The sequence below is a fragment of the Anomaloglossus baeobatrachus genome, chromosome 2, assembly GCF_048569485.1.
Source record: "Anomaloglossus baeobatrachus isolate aAnoBae1 chromosome 2, aAnoBae1.hap1, whole genome shotgun sequence".
Taxonomy (NCBI): Eukaryota; Metazoa; Chordata; class Amphibia; order Anura; family Aromobatidae; genus Anomaloglossus; species Anomaloglossus baeobatrachus.
In genome coordinates this window covers 665,272,283-665,284,961 of record NC_134354.1, presented here as the reverse complement: position 1 = coordinate 665,284,961, position 12,679 = coordinate 665,272,283, and the positions used below count along the sequence as shown (strand labels likewise).

Sequence of the window (12,679 nt, the reverse complement as noted above, 5' to 3'; positions counted from 1 at the left end):
GAGGGATAGATGGATAGATAGATAGATAGATAGATAGATAGAGGGATAGATAGATAGATAGAGGGATAGATAGATAGATAGAGGGATAGATAGATAGATAGATAGATAGATAGATGAGAAAAACCTATATAATGTTCCACCTCCCTGCATTTTCTAAGCTGGCACCCTTTAGTGACTTTCATGTGGCACTTAGGCTACTTTCACACCTCCGGTTTTTGCTCTGCGGCACAATCCGGCACTTTGCATGAAAATCGCAACCGATTTTTTTTGCTGCCGGTTGCGATTTTCCTGCATAGACTTTAATTAGTGCCGCATTGTGCCGCATGGGCTTGCGTTCCGTCCGGTTTTTTCCGCATGCGGCAGATGTAGCCGATGCGGCGGCCGGATGGAACGTTGCCTGGCACGTTTTTTCGTGCGGCAAAAAAAAACGCATCGCGCCGCATTCGGCCGATGCGGCGCATTTTTCAATGCATGCCTATGGCGGCCGGATGCGGCGCGATGCGGCAATAACCGCATCCGGCCGCCGCATGCGGTTTTTGCCACTGCGCATGCTCAGTAGCATGCCGCAAGCGGCAAAAACCGGACTGGCCGCACAGGAAAAACTTATGCAAAGGATGCGGTGTTTTCACCGCATCCGTTGCATAGCTTGCACAGCCGGATTGAGCCGCAGAGCTCAAGCCGGATGTGTGAAAGTAGCCTAAAGGGTGCTTAGCCTTGTATTTAGCCATAAAATAAATAAATAATTAAAAAAAAATGACGTGAGGTCCCCCCATTTTTTGTAGCCAGCTAGGGTAAAGCAGACGGCTGCAGCCTGCAGACCACCGCTGGCAGCTTCACCTTGGCTGATAATCCAAAACAGTGGGCACCCCACGCTGTTATTTTAAATTATATAAATAATTTAAAACAAAAAACGTGGGGTCCCCCCCATATTGGATCACCAGCCAAGGTAAAGCGGACAGCTGGGGTCTGATATTCTCAGACTAGGGAGGTCCACTGTTATCGGACACTCCCCAGCCTAAAAATAGCAGGCCGCAGCCGCCCCAAAAGTGGCGCATCCATTAGACGTGCCAATCCTGGCGCTTTGCCCCAGCTCATCCCGCGCCCTGGTGCGTTGGCAAACGGGGTAATATATGGGGTTGATGCCAGATGTGTAATGTCACCTGGAATCAAGCCCTGGGGTTGGTGAGGTCAGGCGTCTATCAGATACCCGACATCACCAACCCAGTCAGTAATAATTAAAAAATAGACAACAAAAAAAGTTTTATTTGAAAAAACACTCCCCAAAACATTCCCTCTTTAACCAATTTATTGAAAAGAGCACAATCAATTCCACGTCCGGCGTAATCCAATAAGGGGGGGGGGGGGCACGGCGATCCATACCATAGTCGCTGTCCCAGTCAATGAAAAACAGAATGTTCCCCATTGGCTGGGAGAGCAATGCAGTGACCTGAGCTAACATCAATAGGTCAGCTCAGGTCACTGCAGGGGATGACGAGCGCTGCCATCAGGAGCATAGATGAGATCATTACCTTCTGTGATCATCTCCTGTACTGCTGATGTCAGCGCTGTCACTGACTTATCGCGAGAGCCCGTGACGTCACCGCTAGTGACAGTCTCGGGCCGCTCGTGAGACGGGCATAGACAGCAGTGACAGCGCTGACGTCAGGAGGCAGGAGATCGTCACAGCAGGTAATGATCTCACCTCCTGACAGCAGCGATCGTCATCCCCGCGGCTCCCAGCACTGCAGGATGTCAGTGTCTGCCTGCGCTGCCGCGTGACAGGCTGCTGACACTGCGGGCAGTCACTGACACCCTGCAGTGCAGGCAGCCGCGAGGCCGGAGCAGGACACACACTGCACAGACACCTGGAGGTCGAACGGAAGTGCTTCTGTGCGGCGTCCAGGGAGTGTGACGTGTGTTTCCTCTGCTCCGCCTCCTCTTCCTGGCATAATGACATCGCTTCCTGCAAAACCGCAGGCAGCGATGAGCATTCCCGCAGGTAATTCGCGGCTATTCCGGTGGTATACCGCACATCATTGCTACCTGCGGAATACCCCCGGAATACCGCAGGTACCTGCGGAAATTAATGGACATGCACATTTTCTCAAGAAAGTTTCTCGAGAAAATTTTCTCAAGAAATTTTCTTGAGAAAAATCCGCACAGTGCGCACAACTATTTTTTTTTCTCATTGAATTTCATGGGAAATGTCTGCACAAAGATTGCAGACATTTCTCAAGAAATTTCCGGGGCAAATCCGCGGGTAAATCCGCGGGAAAAACGGTCTAGTGCGCACATAGCGATGCTGAGTCGTCCGCCCGCCCGCCCTGCAGCACATCGGCAGGACGAGGCCGCAATCAGGGTAATGAGAGGGGCTTGGGTCGCTCATAGAGAGCTGTCCTCTCTTTCTGCTCGGATCTATGTGATCAGGGCAGAGCAGGGGAGCAAATGTACTGGAGCAGAACGGAGGCTGAGAAGGTGAAGGACCTAGTCTGATCACATGACCGGTGAAGTGGCAGGTCCTGTTATTTAGCTGCAGCAGACTCCGTGCAGCTCGCAACATCTTCTTGCAGCTCTTCATCGGTGCAGAGCAGGGGAGATGTGGTAATGTATAGTGTGTAAGGAGATGTGTTTGTTGTAGAGCTGTGTGTGTATATGTGCAGGTAGTCTGTCTCTTTCTCTCCCTGGCTGGCTGTCTCCCTTTCTCTTCCTGGCTGGCTGTCTCTTTCTCTGTCTCTCTCTCTTTGTCTCTCTGTCAGTCTCTATCTGTCTCTGCAAAGAAATCATATTACCTCACACATAAGCTTCTTATACTAAGAATGTCTTTCGTTTCCTATAGCAACCAATCACAGCTCCATTGACTTTAATGTAAGCACTTTTTTTGGCAAATAACTGTAAAGCACGGGGTTACATTTTCCCCTCAAAACGTAGTCAATGACATTCCCTGAGTCAAATGGGGTGTCTGTGCAAAATATAGTGATTGTAAATGCGGATTCCTTAGCGGACACACACACATACACATTATATATATATATATATATATATATATATATATATATATATATATATATATATATATATATATATTTACACAGTCACTGTCAGAATGATGACTAGCGGTTAATGTTTGATTGATGAGGACTGTTTACAGAATTGGAGATTTTCCAGTAATGGTGGAACTGTGGAAGGTTGGAGATAAATATGCAGAGGAGGATCTGAGCTCACCCTGTAAATGCATCACCTGGGTCCTTTCTCTGGGGGACGATACGGGGAGGTCGGCTCCGTATTCAAAGAGGCAAAGACCGGCAACAAAAAAAAGTTGTTTCCAGCATCACGTCCAAGAAATAAGGGTAAAAAACAATTTTATTCCATAACTTACTTGTGCAAATCTAGCAAAATATGTCTAAGACTAAGAACCTCTTTTAGGTGTGAAACGCATAAGACATTGTTTTATACTTCTTGGACGTCCATCCAGCCTAGTGCTGGTTTTACCTTTATGGGCTAAAATTTGTTTTTTAACCTAATTTCTTGGACGTGATGCTGGACAGAACTTTTCGAGGGGTAGAGGTGGAGCTGTAGTGGAGGCGGAGTGTGAAGGGGTCCCAAAAATGTTGGCAGTATGGGGCTCTAAAATTCCTGGTGGCAGCCCTGGGCAGGACGTACTAGCAACATACAGGGTGTGGCGTGGCTGAGGGAGTCCTGCCCACCTGTCTACCGAAGAGGAGCGTCCTCTGTAATGGTGACAGCAGATGGTGTTGTTGCAGGCCACGCTGGAGTCCAGCAGCCTGAAGAGTGGAGACGGACTAGTGACCTGTTAACTATTCTGTGGAGGTGGCTGCTGAACTGTTCAATAGCAGCAGGCAACGGCGGCACACTGTGTGAAAAGGGGAGCAATTGCGGCATACTATGTGAAAGGAGGGGGGACGAGGGTGTCTTCTATCAAAGTGTTCTGGGGCATCTGCTCTATGTAGTTTCAAGTCTCCATTCCCAATACATCCACTGTGTATGTATAGATTGGAAATGGAGGATTGAAACTGCATGGGTGATACACCCCAGCACACTGTGCCCCACTGGCCCGCCCTCCATCTTGGATATTTCCAATGTCTGACTCCACATACTGTGTGTGTGCCCCTCCATCAGGATATTGTGCATGCATCATGATGTATGTAGTGGATATAATGGAGGGACACACACACAGAGTTCAGGGCAGGGACATCTGCCCACACCAATCCCATACCCCTTATATGTTTTCACTACTACAATAAGGCCATGTGCACACATTGAGTATTTGATGAGTTTTTTTACCTCAATATTTTTTACAAATACGGAGGTAGAAAAGTCACTAAATGCTGAACGTACACACATGGCCTTACAAATTATGAGGTAATGAACTCACCAAATACTCAGCGTGTGCACATTCCTCAAGGCCTCATCTTTACCTTAGTATGTGTAAGGCCTTGTGCACATGTTCAGTATTGGGGAGTTTTTACCTCAGTATTTGTAAGACCGCGTGCACACGAGCATTTGGTATTTTACTTCAGTATTTGTTAAACTATGTTCACACAGGATGTTTTTGCTCATTTTTTTATTTTTTTTGGGCAGTATTCTTGTTTAAAGTTGGACTGTTTAATACCCTGCCTTATTGTTTGTTGTTTTGTTTTTTTTTTAAACTGAAGGGTATATTTACTAGATTAGTGGGTGTTTTTAAGGTTATAGTTTCGGCAACTAGTTTTCAGAAATTATCTGTTGCAGGTGTATGATGATGGAGCCGTCACATGACCCGTGTGTAGGGATGGGGGGCCCACAGATCCTGAACAGCCCGGGGCCCTGGTTACCCTTAATTCGCCCCTGGATATACATACTTTCGTTCTGTGCTCGGACAGGTCGTGCATAATCTGTCTGCCATCCCTCCCCCTTCCTCTCTTCCCTTTGTTTTTCCCCACTGGATGTCTTGTCTGTCATTGTTATTGTCAATTGATGTTAATAAACAGTTTATAAAAAAAGCATATTGCAGAACACATTGTCAATATAGCTAACTCAAATTGCACAATTCAGACTTATCAGGGGTTTTTTTAGCAGAAATGTTACGGGAAGCATATTTCATTTTAACTTTGGACACAAGAATTCCAGAGACAATAAATCAGAAAAATTATTTGTATTACATCTATTTTTTCCCTCGCTCAATAAGTGTTGACATATTTGCTCCTTTACCAGGATACGAATCCGCCTGTTTTTTGTAATTCATTTGTATGACTCATGGTGGTTTCCCTTCATTCTGTGATTTGCCAGTACTAATTTCCCTTTATGCTTGGCCACATACTTATAGAGTTTTCATTTGTATTTGTGCTATTTTTAAGGGCATTTGTCTATTAGAAACGCATCAGTTTTATATCATGGATCCATTTTTTTCTTAACATTTTTGAATAAAGTAGACTATTTTGATGGTTTGTGCTCAAGAAAATCTTTTTCTGAAAATCTATTTAATCTTAGACTGCTTAAATTGCATAAATATTAGAGCTAATAACATCGTTTGAAGTTCAGATTCGCCAGATTCGCTAAAGTTCTCCAAAAAATCAAAGGTTTTCCAATTGCCCTGAAAAAACGTGTGTAACATTCTAAGGTCTGCTAGTATCGTATTCTACTTCTTTCAATCTCTTTAATGCAAGCACAGCCTTAGTAATATCATGGTGACCTCACCATAGACACGGATGGAACCCAGTGATGGCCAAAAACTCATTTATTAACACAGGGGACTTAAGCAGGCTTTACACGCAACGACATCTCTAACGAGATATCATTGGCGGTCACGGAATTCTTGATGCATATCCGTCCTCGTTAGCAACGTTGTTGCATGTGAAACGCAAAAACGACCGTTAACGATCAAAATGACTTACCTAATTGTTGATTGTTGACACGTTGTTCCTTTCCCGATTATCGTTGCTGTTGCAGGACGCAGGTTGTTCGTCATTCCTGTGGCAGCACACTTCGCTATGTGTGACACCGCAGGAACCAGGAACATCACTGTACCTGCGGCCTCCCTCAATGAGGAAGGAAGGAGGTGGGCGGGATGTTCGGCCCGCTCATCTCCGCCCCTCCGCTTCTATTGGGCGGCCGCTTAGTGATGCCGCTGTGACGCCGAACGAACTGCCCCCTTAGAAAGGAGGCGATTCGCCGGCCACAGCAACGTCGCTAGGCAGGTAAGTACGTGTGACGGGTGTAAGCGATGTTGTGCGCCACGGGCAGCTATTTGCCAGTGATGCACAACCGACGGGGGCGGGTGCTTTCACCAGCTACATCGCTAGCGATGTCGCTGTGTGTAAAGCCCGCTTTAGACTTTTCATTTTTTTAAACAGTTTTAAATTAAGAAAAAAAAATCCACAAATAATTGGGCTTAGTCATTTGTATTTTTCTATTTCATATTTTTCATGCTCTGAAACCCATTTAAAAACATGTTTAATAAACGCTATATGAAATGAACATGATTGCAATGTAATAATGTTGCATTCTGAAGAGGCTAAAAGTGATCTGATTAGAGATGAGTGAACCCGAACAGTAAAGACTTTAAAATAAAATCAGAGTTCAAGTTTGGAGTTCGGGTGCTTTATGTATGCTAACCTCTTGATCGAGCATCGCTGTGCTCGGGTACACTCTGTGCTCAGCCCAGTGTGAGCTGCTTGCAGTGTTTGAAAGGCTCAGGCTACTTTCACACCTCCGGTTTTTGCTATGCGGCACAATCCGGCACTTTGCAGGAAAATCGCAACCGTTTTTTTTTGCTGCCGGTTGCGATTTTCCTGCATAGACTTTAATTAGTGCCGCATGGCCTTGCGTTCCGTCCGGTTTTTGCCGCATGCGGCAGATTTAGCCGATGCGGCGGCCGGATGGAACGTTGCCTGGCACGTTTTTTCGTGCGGCAAAAAAAAACGCATCGCGCTGCATTCGGCCGATACGGCGCATTTTTCAATGCATGCCTATGGCGGCCGGATGCGGTGCGATGCGGCAATAACCGCATCCGGCCGCCGCATGCGGTTTTTGCCACTGCGCATGCTCAGTAGCATGCCGCAAGCGGCAAAAACCGGACTGGCCGCACAGGAAAAACTTATGCAAAGGATGCGGTGTTTTCACCGCATCCGTTGCATAGCTTGCACAGCCGGATTGAGCCGCAGAGCTCAAGCCGGATGTGTGAAAGTAGCCTCACACTGGGAGTAACAGCATGATTGGATGTAGTATGCAGCAAACAAAATAGAAAAAGTCCGCCCACCCTCCCCCAGAAGTGATCTGTTTATGGCTTGCTGTGGCTTCCATTGGGATTCAGGTCAAGTCTGGATCCAGAACTGAACTTTATCTGAAGTTCGGCTGAACCCACCGAACCCGAACTTCAACGGGTCCGCTCATCTCTACACTGTGTGCAGAATTATTAGGCAAGTTGTATTTTAGAGGATTTATTTTATTATTGATCCACAACTATGTTCTCAATCAACCCAAAGACTCATAAATATCAAAACTTAATATTTTTGGAAGTTGGAGTGGTTTTTTTTTTTAGATTTGGCTATCTTAGGAGGATATCTGTTTGTGCAGGTAACTATTACTGTGCAGAAATATTGGGCAACTTAATAAAAACCAAATATATTCCCTTCTCACTTGTTTATTTTCACCAGGTAAACCAATATAACTGCACAAAATTTAAAAATAAATATTTCTGACATGCAAAATCAAAACCCAAAATATTAATGACCAATATAGCCACTTTTCTTTATGATGACACTCAACAGCCTACCATTCATAGATTCTGTCAGTTGCTTGATCTGTTTATGATCAACATTGCGTGCAGCAGCCACCACAGCCTCCCAGACACTGTTCCGAGAGGTGTACTGTTTTCCCTCCCTGAAGATCTTACATTTTATGAGGGACCACAGGTTCTCTATGGGGTTCAGACCAGGTGAACATGGAGGCCATGTCATTATTTTTTCATCTTTTAGACCTTTACTGGCCATCCACGCTGTGGAGAAGTTGGATGCATGTGATGTAGCATTGTCCTGCGTGAAAATCATGTTTTTCTTCAATGATGCCGACTTCTTCTTGTACCACTGCTTGAAGAAGTTGTCTTCCAGAAACTGGCAGTAGGTCTGGGAGTTGAGCTTCACTCCATCCTCAACCTGAAAAGGTCCCACAAGTTCATCTTTGATGATGCCAGCCCATACCAGTACCCCACCTCCACCTTGCTGGCGTCTGAGTCGGCGTGAAGCTCTCTGCCCTTTACTGATCCAGTGTCTGGCCCATCCATCTGGCACATCAAGAATCACTCTCATTTCATCAGTCCATAAAACCTTTGAAAAATCAGTCTTAAGATATTTCTTGACCCATTCTTGACAGTTTATCTTATGTTTTTTGTTTAAAGGTGGTCGTTTTTCATCCTTCCTTACCTTGGCCATGTCCCTGAGTATGGCACACCTTGTGCTTTTTGATACTCCAGTAACGTTGCAGCTCTGAAATATGGCCAAACTGGTTGCAAATGGCATCTTGGCAGCTTCACGCTTGATTTTCCTCAATTCATGGGCAGTTATTTTGCGCCTTTTTTGCCCAATACGCTTCTTGCGACCTGTTGGCTATTTTCCATGAAACGCTTGATTGTTCGATGATCACGCTTCAAACGTTTGGCAATTTCAAGACTGCTGCATCCCTCTGCAAGACATCTCACAATTTTGGACTTTTCAGAGCCCGTCAAATCTCTCTTCTGACCCATTTTGCCAAAGGAAAGGAAGTTGCCCTATACAGCTTGGAGTAGGACATGTATAAAAAGTATCATGTGATCAAAATACTCACTTGCCTAATAATTCTGCACACAGTGTAGACCGGATCTTTCTGCAGTTGGCTTCTGCTTGGAAGTAGCTCACTTTTTTGTGCATACAATCAGATCAGATAGGGCGCAGCTCGCAGTAGGAACAGACCTAAGGTCTGTCTAGAAAGTCGCATGATTTGGATGTCGCTTGAGGGAGAGGAGACTAAGGTCATGTATAGTGATATCCTGAGGAGAGAAGGTTGACTGAGATACAGAGTGATCTATTGGAGATGGATCAGCGGGTTGGCCAAATCACAAATTGATTAATAGGAGCCGGGTTCTGGGAAAGGACGCATAGAAGCTAGACCCCGAGTTTATAACACTTAAGATAACAGGCTAGGATGGAACAGAAGTGTAAGGGTGGAAACACATCTATGCGAGTAAAATCGGTCCGACTGGGCTGAAAAAAACTCAGCTGATTTTAGTTCACGTTAGGAGCGAGTGCAACGCAAGTGCGATGCTATTTCTGAATAAATTAATGATTTTACTAGCGTGTGTAATGCGTGTGTAATGCGTGTGTAATGCGTATTTTTTACTATGTCATCTGCCATTCAGCGCTGCTACATGGCCGCTGACAGCAGACACAGACAGCCATGTAGCAGAGCTGAATGGCAGATGACAGCAGACACAGACAGAGCCGCACAATCAGAATGAACTCTGGTGAACTTAACTCGACTTCATTGTCATGCTGCGGCTCTGTCTGTGCCGCGTCCTGATTAGCGGTCACCAGTGAAGGGCTCACCGGTGACCACTAAACTCCCGAGTGACTGAAGTTAGCAGCCCTCTCTCATACTCACCGATCCCCGGCGCCGCGCTGCACGGCATTCACACTGCTCCGGCGGCTTTTACTATTTTGAAAAAGCCGGCCGCTCATTAAGCAATCTCGTATTCCCTGCTTTCCCAGCCCACAGGCGCCTATGATTGGTTGCAGTGAGACTCGCCCCCACGCTGAGTGACAGGTGTCACACTGCACCCAATCACAGCAGCCGGTGGGCGGGTCTATACTGTGCAGTGAAATAAATAAATAATTAAAAAAAAATGGCGTGCGGTCCCCCCCAATTTTAATACCAGCCAGATAAAGCCATACGGCTGAAGGCTGGTATTCTCAGGATGGGGAGCTCCACGTTATGGGGAGCCCCCCAGCCTAACAATATCAGCCAGCAGCCGCCCAGAATTGCCGCATACATTAGATGCGACAGTTCTGGGACTGTACCCGGCTCTTCCCGATTTGCCCTGGTGCGTTGGCAAATCGGGGTAATAAGGAGTTAATGGCAGCCCATAGCTGCCACTAAATCCTAGATTAATCATGTCAGGCGTCTATGAGACACCCTCCATGATTAATCTGTAAGTTATAGTAAATAAACACACACACATGAAAAAATCCTGTATTAGAAATAAAAAACACAAACACATTCCCTCATTACCAATTTAATAAGCCCCAAAAAGCCCTCCATATCCGGCGTACTCCACGGACCTCCAGCGTCGCTTCCAGCATGAAGGTGACAGGAGCTGCAGAAGACACCGCCGCTCCGGTCACCTCCAAGCAGCAACTGAGGTGAGTAGTGCGATCAGCTGAGCTGTCACTGAGGTTAATCGCGGCCACCGCTGGATCCTCCAACAGTGACAGCTCAGCCGATCGCGCTACTCACCTCAGTTGCTACTGGGAGGTGACCGGAGCGGCGGTGTCTTCTGCAGCTCCTGTCACCTTCATGCTGGAAGCGACGCTGGAGCATCCTGGATTACGCCGGATATGGAGGGCTTTTTGGGGCTTATTAAATTGGTAATGAGGGAATGTGTTTGTGTTTTTTATTTCTAATAAAGGATTTTTTCATGTGTGTGTGTTTATTTACTGTAATTTACAGATTAATCATGGAGGGTGTCTCATAGACGCCTGACATGATTAATCTAGGATTTAGTGGCAGCTATGGGCTGCCATTAACTCCTTATTACCCCGATTTGCCAACGCACCAGGGCAAATCGGGAAGAGCCGGGTACAGTCCCAGAACTGTCGCATATAATGTATGCGGCAATTCTGGGCGGCTGCTGACTGATATTGTTAGGCTGGGGGGCTCCCCATAACGTGGAGCTCCCCATCCTGAGAATACCAGCCTTCAGCCGTATGGCTTTATCTGGCTGGTATTAAAATTGGGGGGGACCGCACGCCATTTTTTTAATTATTTATTTATTTATTTCACTGCACGGTATAGACCCGCCCACCGGCTGCTGTGATTGGGTGCAGTGAGACACCTGTCACTCAGCGTGGGGGCGTGTCCCCCCCCAGCAGTGAGAAAGCCGTGCAGCGCAGCGCCGGAGATCGGGGAACAGTGAGTATGAGAGAGGAGGGGAAAATGACCGACAGACTGCGAGAGAGGGACAGAGATAGTGACGGACCGACAGAGAGAGAATAGAGACCGAGAGGGAGAGACCGACTGACAGGGAATAGTGATTGACAGACATTGGGAGACATCGCTCGTTTCCAGTGTTTTAGGAAACATGCGAGAAATGTATTTAGAAAATCGGCTGTCACTAGGATGGTGTGAGTGCCGTCCCGTGACATCCGATTTTTTTACACGCTCCCATAGACTTGTATTGGAGAAACTCGCAAAAAAGCAGCATGCTGCGATTTTTTTCTCGGTCCGATTTGGACTGAGAAAAAAAATCGCAGATGAGAGCTGAATCATTCACTAACATGTGTCCGATTCCAATGCGAGATTTTCTCGCATTGCTCTACTGCGAGAAACTCGCAAGTGAGAAGCAGCCCTAATAAAGAAATCCAGTGAGCAGGAGATTTCTATAAATCACATCTAATTTGCTGGAACTGTTAAGATGCATTTTTGACACAGCGAAAATATGCAGAGTCGAAATCTCACTAAAAGTTCATCGCGGACAAACACCCTTAATGTTATTTACTGTAGATATGACACTGTTAGTCTGTTTTATGTGTAGAAACACTAGGATTCCACATTTAACCCATTAGGGACTGGTCAATTTTTTATTTTTGCATTTTCATTTTATCCTTCCTCATGCCTAAGGTCATAACATTTTTTCTGTAGATATAATCGTGAGGGCTTGTTTTTTCCAGGATGATTTTTACTTTTGAATGACACCATCCATTTTATCATATGATGTAATGGTAAATGTAAAAAAATTTCCAAGTGTGGCAAAATTGCAAAAAAAGTGAAATTCTGCAATATTTATGGGTTTTTTTAACTGGTATTTACAGCATTCATTTAACCATAAAACTGACCTGGCAGTATGATTCTTCAGGTCAGGACGATTATATAAAATAAAAACTATACATGTTTGGTATCTATTTCAGTGGTGAAAAAAAAGTTCAGAAATTTAGAAAAAATAAATAAATCTTGTGTCACAATTTTCTGAAAGCCGTAACGTTTTTAATTTTTGGTAATTTTTGGTGGAGCTGTGTGAGGGCTTGTCTTTTTGGACCTTGAGCTGACGTTTTTATTGGTATTTTATTTGGGTATATACCATGTTTTAATTGCCTGTAATTACATTTTTTTTCTGTTACGGTGGCAGATAAACTGCAATTCTGGCGTTTTGATTTTTTTTCTCATTTGTTTTATATTTTTCGAACACAGCGATACCATGTATGTGTATTTTTTTATTTATTTTTGTAGTTCTTAATTTTTAATGTGCTAAAAGGGAGTAATTTTAATGTTTATAATTTTTCAAAACTTTTTTTCTACTTAATAGTTCCTTTAAGGGACTTGAACCTCTAATGGTCTCATCATGTGTTCTATATATAGCAATGTCACAGTCTCCTATGAATGCCAGCTACAGATGCCACCCTCTTCAGCAGACTCCTGTCTTTCATGATAACACATT

At 45.1% G+C, this 12,679-nt stretch overlaps 1 protein-coding gene across 1 annotated transcript in view; it reads left to right on the top strand.

Annotated features, from left to right (window-relative positions):
- B4GALNT1 (beta-1,4-N-acetyl-galactosaminyltransferase 1) overlaps window positions 1-12,679 on the top strand; it is a 350,827-nt gene that overhangs the window by 253,330 nt on the left and 84,818 nt on the right. The gene's annotated exons all lie outside the window — the stretch shown is intronic.